The sequence below is a fragment of the Drosophila willistoni genome, unplaced genomic scaffold, assembly GCF_018902025.1.
Source record: "Drosophila willistoni isolate 14030-0811.24 unplaced genomic scaffold, UCI_dwil_1.1 Seg203.1, whole genome shotgun sequence".
NCBI classification, from domain to species: domain Eukaryota; kingdom Metazoa; phylum Arthropoda; class Insecta; order Diptera; family Drosophilidae; genus Drosophila; species Drosophila willistoni.
The window spans coordinates 44,127-54,272 of NW_025814172.1; the positions used below are offsets into that span (position 1 = coordinate 44,127).

The following is a 10,146-nucleotide window of genomic DNA, read 5'->3' on the forward strand; positions in this document are numbered from 1 at the left end:
GCTGTCGGCAAATAATTTTCCGGTAAGTGTTGTGTAGATTTGCTGACTTTTTGTGACATCTTTTGTTTTCTTTCAGGTGCAAGCGCATTTATTGGACCCAATGGGGCAGCTGCCAGGCGATGCATGAGGGGCTGTTGTAGATGAGAGACTGCAGCTGGCTTTTAGATAAGTTTATTGTTTTTTAGATCGATTCTTTGTTGATATTTTTTTATTTTCAGGTGTAGCCGCTGCTTGAGGACCAGGAGGACCAGATGATGCTGCTGCTGATGACTGGAGACGATTTGCAGGTAAGTTTGTGTGATTTTTGGGTGAGTTTTCTAACGATTTGTGTTTTTTTCCAGGTACAGGCGCTTGCAGAGGACGAGATGGGCAGATGATTGCCGAGACGCTGCACTAGGACTCGCAGGCGGTGCTGCTGCTGACTGACGTGGATTAACAGGTGAATTTTTTACTTTTTTAGGTGATTTGGAATTTAGTTTTTGTAATTTGTTATTGATTTTATAATTAGATTTGTTTTATTTTCAGATGGATTGGACGAACAGGAAACTGGGGGAGACGATGGACATGATGCAGGACGAGATGCTGGACAAAATGATGCTGATGACTGCAATTGGATTTCAGGTGAGTTTTTATGGGTTTTAGATGATTGTAACAGCTTCTCATGCATTGTTTCTCTTCTTTTTTCATGCTGATGCGACTTATTTTGCTGAGATGGATGCTGATTGGTGATGAATTTGGCCAGCTCGGCCTTAAAGTATGCACATCGCCTGTGTGTGGCTCGGTGGCCACCTCCGATGCGGACCTCTTGGCTGCCCAGGACTTTAATTTTAAGGATGTCATTGTGTTTGTTTTAAAGTTTTTGAGACATCTGATGTATTTTGTATTGAATCCCAGCTCATTTAGATTTTTCTTAATAGAGCTTCGGCAGGGGTAGAATGGTGCAGGTTTAGATTGGCATACCTGGCACTACGCTCCCATCTAGACTGGTGAGTAAAATATGCGTATTTATTGGCTTCTAAGGAGGATTTGACTTTAAGGTAACTATCCATTGTGTTTGCAGTGATCCGTGTGAGGCCATTCTTCAGCCGAGCTAGCTGATAGAGACGGACGGGATTGCCCAGTTCTCTCATCAGGATTGGCAGCAGATTATTTTGAAATTGAGGCATAGGGAGAAAAAATGCCGGCAAGGTATTCTTCCTCCGTGCCACCATTGCCCAGGTGCATCTTTGTTGCAGCTGGGTGCGTTCTTTGGTAATAAGAGGCTCAAAGTTAGGCTGCTGGTAATTTTCCATTTTTAGGGCTGGTAGATGTGGGCAATGGGCGTTTTTTGGTGATGAGAGGCTTCGTAACATGAAGAGTCATTAGGCAGTTTAGCATAGGAGGCATTTTGGGCTGTTTCTCCAGCAGCTCTGGCATTAGAGGGGAGGGGCATTGTGAGACAAAGGCGTCGTTGAGGTCAACCAAGGTAAAAGTCATATTTAACGGTGAGTCATCAAGGCGGACTAGCATATTATTGGCTACTAATTGGCCAGGGGTGTCTGGCTCAAGTAGTAGCTGGCGTCTGGCATTAGTGTTGTTGTTGTTGATTGTTGTTGCATAGCTGCTGATGCAGAAGGTGCTCATGGGAGTTTGGCGCTGGGCTTGGTGGACATTTGCCTTTTTCCACTTTTCAGTATTGCCCCAATGAAAAGAATTTCGGTGCAAGGGAGACACGAAATTTTTTTCAAGGGCATTGGGCATTGGTGTTGTGTTTGTGTCAGAGGCGAGCTTTGTTGTTGTATGTGTGTATACTTGCTTTGGTGTTTGCTGCTGATTTGTCTTGTCATTGCGTATGGGGGGAGCCATTTTGACCTCGCTCTCTCTTTCCTCTCCCTTAGGATGCTGAGTCACCACCTGTTGCGCCTGTTGTTGGTGTTGGGGTAGGTTTCGTTTTCTGCTTGTTGTTTGTGTTCCTAACTGACAGGCAGGTTGTATGATTGGCGTCTAGTGGTTTTGGTTGTTTCAGTTTTTTCATTTTACATGTTGTAGCGGTTCTTTTGTATGATTTGCACTTTTTATGTGAGGTTTAGTTATTTCTGTGTTTAATTTATTGCATTTATTTAACTTTTAGGGTTTTATATGAGATTTTATTTTATTTTAATTATTTGTAGGATTAATTAATTTATTTATTAACTTTTAGTCATTTTATTTGATTTATTTTAGCTTTTAGTCACTTTTAATTATTTATAGAATTTGTTAATTAATTATTTATTGGCTTTTAGACATTTTATTTTAATTTTTTATTTTTAAGATATTTTTAAGATTTTTTTTTTTATTTTTTGAAGATTTAAGATTTTTTAAGTTTTTAAGATTTTTTTAAATATTTTTTTTAAGATTTTTAGGATAAGGCGTTGGGAACCGCCTGGCCTCAGTCTTTTGATTGAGGCCGCTTTATTTTCTACCCTTTCACCAACAAAGGGTATATAGCAGAAATTCAATTAGAGCCGTTACAGCAGCATGGGGGGTCACTAAAAATAAATTATATACTAGCTTAATTTCTAACAATAGATATATATAAATACAAACAGAATATTACATTTAACATTAGATTTTAACATATTTAGATTAAGTTAGCTTTTAGGGATTTTTTTTTAGAGTAAGAATGAGTAGTTTATGGATATTTTAGCATTAGATTTGGGCAAATATAAATTATTTTCAATAAGAAAATTTAATTTAAAGTTACTCGATATATATCGTGTCATAGAAAAAATTAGTGTCATAAGGGGCTAACTTAATAGCCACTTAACAGCCAGTATTTGCTAAACACTCAAATTTTAAGCTTGTTAAGCACTGGCTGCAATTGAGATGATGGTTTGGAAAGTTTCCAATTGAGATGGGCGAGAGGGAGAATCGATAAGTATCGATTTGGCGGGGAATTTTAATTTTAAGAAATTTGTGAGAAAAGTCAAGTTATATATATAATTATATATGAGTTAATATAGATTAGGGCCTAGCGATAAGAACATTGTTTTAAAACATAAAGGATTGTTGATTGAAGAGATTAGTCAATTATTTGTGGGACGGCGAAAAATGCCGCCACTGAGCCAGTATTGGCGAATTAGGAAGCTAGTGTTGGCAGGCATATCGATGATGCTCGAAAATTATGACGGCCTATCGATTGGTAATCGATATGTTGCTGATGGCGGGGTATCCGCATGGGAGCTAGAAAGGGAAAGCGACATCCGCTGTTTATTTGTAAACAATATGAATTTTAGGTAAGTATATTTGAATATTGACAATAATTATAATTAACATAGATCATATTAAAATTAATTTTAAATTTATTAATTTCAGGAACATTGCGAGATTGTCATCGGTGGAGTCTTCTGGCGATGACAGTGTAAAACTGTTGATACGAGGACTGCTGGCGGCGTTGGCCAGATTTTGTTGCTGGCGAATTTTGCAGAACGGATGGTTTTTCATTTTAAATGATGTTGCTGCCAGACAGGGAATACTAGCAGGTAAGTATTCGTTAACTGATTTGTGTTTATTTTTGGTTTCAGGCCAGTACCTGGCCACCAGTGTGGCCGCGTGTAGGTTTTTGGTAAGTATAATTGATTGTTAGTTTTGTAAATAATTGTGGTTGTATTAATTTTAGTTTTTTCTCCGTTTTCAGGTATGTCCGGTGTATATATAGGGGTTGCTGCTGTCGGCAAATAATTTACAGGTAAGTGTTGTGTAGATTTGCTGACTTTTTGTGACATCTTTTGTTTTCTTTCAGTGCAGGCGCATTTATTGGACCCAATGGGGCAGCTGCCAGGCGATGCATGAGGGGCTGTAGTAGATGAGAGACTGCAGCTGGCTTTTAGATAAGTTTATTGTTTTTTAGATCGATTCTTTGTTGATATTTTTTTATTTTCAGGTGTAGCCGCTGCTTGAGGACCTGGAGGACCAGATGCTGCTGCTGCTGATGACTGGAGACGATTTGCAGGTAAGTTTGTGCAATTTTTGGGTGATTTTTCTAACGATTTGTGTTTTTTTCCAGATACAGGCGCTTGCAGAGGACGAGGTGGACCAGATGATTGCCGAGACGCTGCACAAGGACTCGCAGGCGGTGCTGCTGCTGACTGACGTGGATTAACAGGTGAATTTTTTACTTTTTTAGGTGATTTTCAGGTAATGCTGTTGCAGATGGACTTGCTGGACGATACGGTGGATTTGACGATGGACAAGATGCTGCAAATGGCTGCTGACTGTCAGGTAAGTTTTTCTAATTTGTTATTGATTTTATAATTAGATTTGTTTTATTTTCAGATGGATTGGACGAACAGGAAACTGGGCGAGACGATGGACATGATGCACGACGAGATGCTGGACAAAATGCTGCTGATGACTGCAATTGAATTTCAGGTGAGTTTTTATGGGCTTTAGATGATTGTAACATTCATTTTCATTTTCATGCTGATGCGACTTATTTTGCTGAGATGGATGCTGATTGGTGATGAATTTGGCCAGCTCGGCCTTAAAGTATGCACATCCCCTGTATGTGGCTCGGTGGCCACCTCCGATGCGGTCCTCTAGCCAAGAGGACTTTAATTTTAAGGATGTCATTGTGTTTGTTTTAAAGTTTTTGAGACATCTGATGTATTTTGTATTGAATCCCAGCTCATTTAGATTTTTCTTAATAGAGCTTCGGCAGGGGTAGAATGGTGCAGGTTTAGAATGGCATACCTGGCACCACGCTCCCATCTAGACTGGTGAGTAAAATATGCGTATTTATTGGCTTCTAAGGAGGATTTGACTTTAAGGTAACTATCCATTGTGTTTGCAGTGATCCGTGTGAGGCCATTCTTCTAAGGAGTATTTGACTAGCTGGCTGATAGAGACGGACGGGATTGCCCAGTTCTCTCATCAGGATTGGCAGCAGATTATTTTGAAATTGAGGCATAGGGAGAAAAAATGCCGGCAAGGTATTCTTCCTCCGTGCCACCATTGCCCAGGTGCATCTTTGTTGCAGCTGGATGCGTTCTTTGGTAATAAGAGGCTCAAAGTTAGGCTGCAGGTAATTTTCCATTTTTAGGGCTGGTAGATGTGGGCAATGGGCGTTTTTTGGTGATGAGAGGCTTCGTAACATGAAGAGTCAATAGGCAGGGTAGCATAGGAGGCATTTTGGGCTATTTCTCCAGCAGCTCTGTCATTAGAGGGGAGGTGCATTGTGAGACAAAGGCGTCGTTGAGGTCAACCAAGGTAAAAGTCATATTTAACGGTGAGTCATCAAGGCGGACTAGCATATTATTGGCTACTAATTGGCCAGGGTGTCTGGCTCAAGTAGTAGCTGGCGTCTGGCAGCAGAAGGTGCTCATGGGATGCAGAAGGTGCTCATGGGAGTTTGGCGCTGGGCTTGGTGGACATTTGCCTTGTTCCACTTTTCAGTATTGCCCCAATGAAAAGAATTTCGGTGCAAGGGAGACTCGAAATTTTTTTCAAGGGCATTGGGCATTGGTGTTGTGTTTGTGTCAGAGGCGAGCTTTGTTGTTGTATGTGTGTATACTTGCTTTGGTGTTTGCTGCTGATTTGTCTTGTCATTGCGTATGGGGGCAGCCATTTTGACCTCGCTCTCTCTTTCCTCTCCCTTAGGATGCTGAGTCACCACCTGTTGCGCCTGTTGTTGGTGTTGGGGTAGGTTTCGTTTTCTGCTTGTTGTTTGTGTTCCTAACTGACAGGCAGGTTGTATGATTGGCGTCTGGTGGTTTTTGTTGTTTCAGTTTTTTCATTTTACATGTTGTAGCGGTTCTTTTGTATGATTTGCACTTTTTATGTGAGGTTTAGTTATTTCTGTGTTTAATTTATTGCATTTATTGAACTTTTAGTGTTTTATATGAGATTTTATTTTATTTTAATTATTTGTAGGATTAATTAATTTATTTATTAACTTTTAGTCATTTTATTTGATTTATTTTAGCTTTTAGTCACTTTTAATTATTTATAGAATTTGTTAATTAATTATTTATTGGCTTTTAGACATTTTATTTTAATTTTTTATTTTTAAGATATTTTTAGAATTTTTTAGATTTTTTTTTTTATTTTTTAAGATTTTTTGAAGATTTAAGATTTTTTAAGTTTTTAAGATTTTTTTAAATATTTTTTTTAAGATTTTTAAGATAAGGCGTTGGGAACCGCCTGCCCTCAGTCTTTTGATTGAGGCCGCTTTATTTTCTACCCTTTCACCAACAAAGGGTAGAAATTCAAAAGCAGAAATTCAATTAGAGCCGTTACAGCAGCATGGGGGGTCACTAAAAATAAATTATATACTAGCTTAATTTCTAACAATAGATATATATAACTACAAACAGAATATTACATTTAACATTAGATTTTAACATATTTAGATTAAGTTAGCTTTTAGGGATTTTTTTTACAGTAAGAATGAGTAGTTTAAGGATATTTTAGCATTAGATTTGGGCAAATATAAATTTTTTTTCAATAAGAAAATTTAATTTAAAGTTACTCGATATATATCGTGTCATAGAAAAAATTAGTGTCATAAGGGGCTAACTTAATAAGGAGAAAATAGTGTTTTCAGCCAGTATTTGCTAAACACTCAAATTTTGGGCTTGTTAAGCACTAGCTGCAATTGAGATGAGGGTTTGGAAAGTTTCCAATTGAGATGGGCGAGAGGGAGAATCGATAAGTATCGATTTGGCGGGGAATTTTAATTTTAAGAAATTTGTGAGAAAAGTCAAGTTATATATATAATTATATATGAGTTAATATAGATTAGGGCCTAGCGATAAGAACATTGTTTTAAAACATAAAGGATTGTTGATTGAAGAGATTAGTCAATTATTTGTGGGACGGCGAAAAAATGCCGACACTGAGCCAGTATTGGCGAATTAGGAAGCTAGTGTTGGCAGGCATATCGATGATGCTCGAAAATGATGATGGCCTATCGATTGGTGATCGATATGTTGCTGATGGCGGGGTATCCGCAAGCAAGCTAGAAAGGGAAAGCGACATCCGCTGTTTTTTTGTAAACAATAGGAATTTGAGGTAAGTATATAAGAAAATTGACAATAATTATAATTAACATAGATCATATTAAAATTAATTTTAAATATTTTTCAGGAACATTTCGAGATTGTCATCGGTGGAATCTTCTGGCGATGACAGTGTAAAACTGTTGATACGAGGATTGCTGGCGGCTTTGGCCAGATTTTGTTGCTGGCGAATTTTGCAGAACGGATGGTTTTTCATTTTAAATGATGTTGCTGCCAGACAGGTAATTCTAGCAGGTAAATATTCGTTAACTGATTTGTGTTTATTTTTGGTTTCAGGTCAGTACCGTGCCACCAGTGTGGCCGCGTGTTGGTTTTTGGTAAGTATAATTGATTTTTAGTTTTGTAAATAATTGTGGTTGTATTAATTTTAGTTTTTTCTCCGTTTTCAGGTACGTCCGGTGTATATATAGGGGTTGCTGCTGTCGGCAAATAATTTTCTGGTAAGTGTTGTGTAGATTTGCTGACTTTTTTGTGACATTTTTTGTTTTCTTTCAGGTGCAGGCGCATTTATTGGACCCAATGGGGCAGCTGCCAGGCGATGCATGAGGGGCTGTTGTAGATGAGAGACTGCAGCTGGCTTTTAGATAAGTTTATTGTTTTTTAGATCGATTCTTTGTTGATATTTTTTTATTTTCAGGTGTAGCCGCTGCTTGAGGACCAGGAGGACCAGATGCTGCTGCTGCTGATGACTGGAGACGATTTGCAGGTAAGTTTGTGTGATTTTTGGGTGAGTTTTCTAACGATTTGTGTTTTTTTCCAGGTACAGGCGCTTGCAGAGGACGAGATGGGCAGATGATTGCCCAGACGCTGCACTAGGACTCGCAGGCGGTGCTGCTGCTGACTGACGTGGATTAACAGGTGAATTTTTGACTTTTTAGGTGATTTGGAATTTAGTTTTTGTTTATTTTCAGGTAATGCTGTTGCAGATGGACTTGCTGGACGATACGGTGGATTTGACGATGGACAAGATGCTGCAAATGGCTGCTGACTGTCAGGTAAGTTTTTGTAATTTGTTATTGATTTTATAATTAGATTTGTTTTATTTTCAGATGGATTGGACGAACAGGAAACTGGGCGAGACGATGGACATGATGCACGACGAGATGCTGGACAAAATGCTGCTGATGACTGCAATTGGATTTCAGGTGAGTTTTTATGGGCTTTAGATGATTGTAACAGTTTCTCATGCATTGTTTCTCTTATTTTTTCATGCTGATGCGACTTATTTTGCTGAGATGGATGCTGATTGGTGATGAATTTGGCCAGCTCGGCCTTAAAGTATGCACATCCCCTGTATGTGGCTCGGTGGCCACCTCCGATGCGGACCTCTTGGCTGCCCAGGACTTTAATTTTAAGGATGTCATTGTGTTTGTTTTAAAGTTTTTGAGACATCTGATGTATTTTGTATTGAATCCCAGCTCATTTAGATTTTTCTTAATAGAGCTTCGGCAGGGGTAGAATGGTGCAGGTTTACAATGGCATACCTGGCACCACGCTCCCATCTAGACTGGTGAGTAAAATATGCGTATTTATTGGCTTCTAAGGAGGATTTGACTTTAAGGTAACTATCCATTGTGTTTGCAGTGATCCGTGTGAGGCCATTCTTCTAAGGAGGATTTGACTAGCTGGCTGATAGAGACGGACGGGATTGCCCAGTTCTCTCATCAGGATTGGCAGCAGATTATTTTGAAATTGAGGCATAGGGAGAAAAAATGCCGGCAAGGTATTCTTCCTCCGTGCCACCATTGCCCAGGTGCATCTTTGTTGCAGCTGGGTGCGTTCTTTGGTAATAAGAGGCTCAAAGTTAGGCTGCAGGTAATTTTCCATTTTTAGGGCTGGTAGATGTGGGCAATGGGCGTTTTTTTGGTGATGAGAGGCTTCGTAACATGAAGAGTCAATAGGCAGGGTAGCATAGGAGGCATTTTGGGCTATTTCTCCAGCAGCTCTGGCATTAGAGGGGAGGGGCATTGTGAGACAAAGGCGTCGTTGAGGTCAACCAAGGTAAAAGTCATATTTAACGGTGAGTCATCAAGGCGGACTAGCATATTATTGGCTACTAATTGGCCAGGGGTGTCTGGCTCAAGTAGTAGCTGGCGTCTGGCATTAGTGTTGTTGTTGTTGATTGTTGTTGCATAGCTGCTGATGCAGAAGGTGCTCATGGGAGTTTGGCGCTGGGCTTGGTGGACATTTGCCTTGTTCCACTTTTCAGTATTGCCCCAATGAAAAGAATTTCGGTGCAAGGGAGACTCGAAATTTTTTTCAAGGGCATTGGGCATTGGTGTTGTGTTTGTGTCAGAGGCGAGCTTTGTTGTTGTATGTGTGTATACTTGCTTTGGTGTTTGCTGCTGATTTGTCTTGTCATTGCGTATGGGGGCAGCCATTTTGACCTCGCTCTCTCTTTCCTCTCCCTTAGGATGCTGAGTCACCACCTGTTGCGCCTGTTGTTGGTGTTGGGGTAGGTTTCGTTTTCTGCTTGTTGTTTGTGTTCCTAACTGACAGGCAGGTTGTATGATTGGCGTCTGGTGGTTTTTGTTGTTTCAGTTTTTTCATTTTACATGTTGTAGCGGTTCTTTTGTATGATTTGCACTTTTTATGTGAGGTTTAGTTATTTCTGTGTTTAATTTATTGCATTTATTGAACTTTTAGTGTTTTATATGAGATTTTATTTTATTTTAATTATTTGTAGGATTAATTAATTTATTTATTAACTTTTAGTCATTTTATTTGATTTATTTTAGCTTTTAGTCACTTTTAATTATTTATAGAATTTGTTAATTAATTATTTATTGGCTTTTAGACATTTTATTTTAATTTTTTATTTTTAAGATATTTTTAGAATTTTTTAGATTTTTTTTTTTATTTTTTAAGATTTTTTGAAGATTTAAGATTTTTTAAGTTTTTAAGATTTTTTTAAATATTTTTTTTAAGATTTTTAAGATAAGGCGTTGGGAACCGCCTGCCCTCAGTCTTTTGATTGAGGCCGCTTTATTTTCTACCCTTTCACCAACAAAGGGTAGAAATTCAAAAGCAGAAATTCAATTAGAGCCGTTACAGCAGCATGGGGGGTCACTAAAAATAAATTATATACTAGCTTAATTTCTAACAATAG

General features: G+C 38.7%; 1 long non-coding RNA gene across 1 annotated transcript; it reads left to right on the plus strand.

The window, feature by feature from the left end:
- The first annotated feature begins 315 nt into the window (after window positions 1–315).
- On the plus strand, window positions 316–4,367 carry LOC111519218. Its single transcript, XR_002724288.2, has 3 exons — window positions 316–439; window positions 4,156–4,239; window positions 4,294–4,367. It is a non-coding gene; the product is annotated as an uncharacterized LOC111519218 (long non-coding RNA).
- Window positions 4,368–10,146: the final 5,779 nt, after the last annotated feature.